This window comes from Mandrillus leucophaeus, unplaced genomic scaffold (assembly GCF_000951045.1).
Source record: "Mandrillus leucophaeus isolate KB7577 unplaced genomic scaffold, Mleu.le_1.0 Scaffold754, whole genome shotgun sequence".
NCBI classification, from domain to species: domain Eukaryota; kingdom Metazoa; phylum Chordata; class Mammalia; order Primates; family Cercopithecidae; genus Mandrillus; species Mandrillus leucophaeus.
Genome location: NW_012108186.1, coordinates 924617 through 927436, shown reverse-complemented (window position 1 = coordinate 927436; position 2820 = coordinate 924617).

Sequence of the window (2820 nt, the reverse complement as noted above, 5' to 3'; positions counted from 1 at the left end):
TTATACATAATATTTGTATACCTATACAACATGTTGATAAATTTTTCAAATTATTGGAAAATAATAATTAGAATACTGTTTCATAATTCATTGCTGCAAAGCAATCCACTCAAAATGTAGTGGCTTAGAACAATGATTTATTGTTTTTCACAAGTCTGTCAGACAACCAGGAAGTTCGTCTACTCCACATACATAGACATGAACATTGACTGGATCACTCACTCAGCTGCATTCAGCTGGTGACTAACCTTGACTGAAAGATCCCAGAAGACTTAATTCACATGTCTGGGACTTCATTGCTTTTCCACATGGCCATGCCACATGCCTAGCTTGGAGCTCCTCACAGCATGGTGGTCTCAGGAAAGTCAGACTTTTACACAGCATCCGGCTTTAAGAAAATGGAAGTTACTAGTCCTCTTAAGGGCTAGGCCAAAGATTAGCATAGCGTTATTACTTGATCTGCATTCTAATGGGCAAAGCAAGTCACAAGATCAGCCCAAATTCAAGAGGAACAGAAACAGACTCTACCTCTTGAATGATAATGCAACATGAATGTAGAGAAAAGGAAGAAATTAGTGTCAATCTCTGGAGACTAGCACACACACCTCAATGTAAATTTCAAAAGCATTCATTTCTATATTAGAACAGAAGGACTCTTGATGTTCTTCGTTATACTAGACAATAATTGATTTTTTCCAAAACATTAGTCTGTCTACACTCCAGGTATCCCCAGATGTTTAAAAAAATGCATGGAGGAATCTGCCTGTGATGTTATCCTAAACATTCACTAATCTTAACATTGAAATCACACCTTAGATTTTAACTTGTCTTTCTCTCACTCTGCTTACAATTTTTACTAGTCCTTTCTTCATTTGCTTACATTTTCCACTTGGACACTATTTTAAACCAAGTGAAAAATCAAACTGAAGGCAAACTTACATAATGTCTTTACACATATGACCCACTTAACCTAGTCAAACCAGATCATCTGTCCACAAGAACAACAGGAACCAGGAAGCAGTGCGAGAAGTTGGCAAGCAGTGTTTCCTTCCATCCTTCTCTGTCAGCCTGTCAGAGGAAGTATCTCCATTTTCCAATTATCCATGTCAATGGTTTCCCCCAATGACAGGAGTAATTAAAAGATGACTTTACATTCAGCTAGAGCTCAATAAATGTTAGTTACAAAATATTATTTCAAATATATCAAAGAAGGTCATCCTAATTTTTTGTTTGAAGTATTTGTCAAGACCCCAATATATGCTAGGCTTTGGGAATATAAATTATCTCTTTTTCAAAGTTTCAAAAAGCTAAGAGGACATAAAATACTTCCTGATATTTCTAGTTTGGGGTTTTTATTAATCTTTAATGTAATAATAAAAACAAAATGATCTCTCATGAAAGTGTTTATTCATAGTGTTTTGGTATCTTCAAGTGAGATTAAATCAAATGAAACTGCTATACAATGACATAAGAATATTTAACAATAAAAAGGTTTCTAGAACAAGAACAATGATTTTAGTGACAGTTTTCTTATCTGCAGATATGAGACTTGAGGGACATAAACCTCACAGAGAATAGTCTTCTGTAGCTATTACAGAGCAGAAAAGTTCATTCCAACAAGATGAAAGTGATACATAAAAGCTTTGGCTTATTGATTAACTCAATATATACTTTTTTTGAGCACCTAGTATGTGCCACCTTGATGCTGGGTATACAACGCAAAGCAGAAAAGGTGAAATTTCTGCTTTCACAGAGCTCCTGTCTGGTGGCAAATATGGACACTCAGGCAGCTACAATCTAGTATGGTAGATTTCAAGAGTGAGTAATGTGAAGTCCCATGGGAGCACACAATGGGATCTCCTAATCCAAGGGTAGGAGGTGAGAAGCAGCCTCAGTAGGAAGGGAGCATAAATGGGCACAATGAAAAGTTTGGAAGTTGGGGAGAAGAGTGTCCAGGAAGAGGAAATAGGATGTACATAGACCCTAAGTTAAGAGACGATGTCCTCTTCTGGGAACTGAAAATCCTTTAGTTCCACAGGAGCACTCTGTGAGAATAAACCGTGGAATAAGGATTCAGCTTCAGCAGGACTGCTACAAAATCTTGGGGAGTGGGAAAGGAGGATTTTGGTTATGTAAGTCCATTAACATCCCTATTCTAAAGATTTCCATTTATAGAATGTATTATGTACATTTTTAGCTTCTAACAGCATGTGTATACATATTTGAGCATATCATACACATCTTTAAAATGGGGAAAAATGTAATCAACATGTTAACCAGACGATTTTTTTTTCTAAATTTGCTGCTTTGTACTTTTTTGTATTTCCAAAACGTTATACAATACTGCTGAGCAAAAATTATATTTAACGGAAAAAACAGCATTGTTAAAATGTAACTTGACTTCTAAATATATCTACAAATGATATCTTTCTGAATCTTTTTATACTTCCTCTTCCTCTAAGGGACACTTTCTAAACAAGTGTTGTTTCTATTTCTTAATAATAGATGTTTCAAATTGGAAGGTAAGTCAGGTGAAATTGAGTAACAAACTTTAGAACTAGATCTTCTATTAAACAAAATATTAAAAAACACAAAACGTATACATTTTAACCCTGTTTGCAAACTCACAGAACACTTAAATCTTATAAATATGATAATGACATATGATTTTCATTCAATATAGTACATGTTAAACATGCTGTAAATATCTTGAATATTGCTAAAATTCATCTCTTGCACAAAGCACCTCAACTTCAGTAAGACATAAATAGAAGTTAATCTTTTTTTTCTAATTCTAACAGTCTTTCCCCAGTTTTCTTT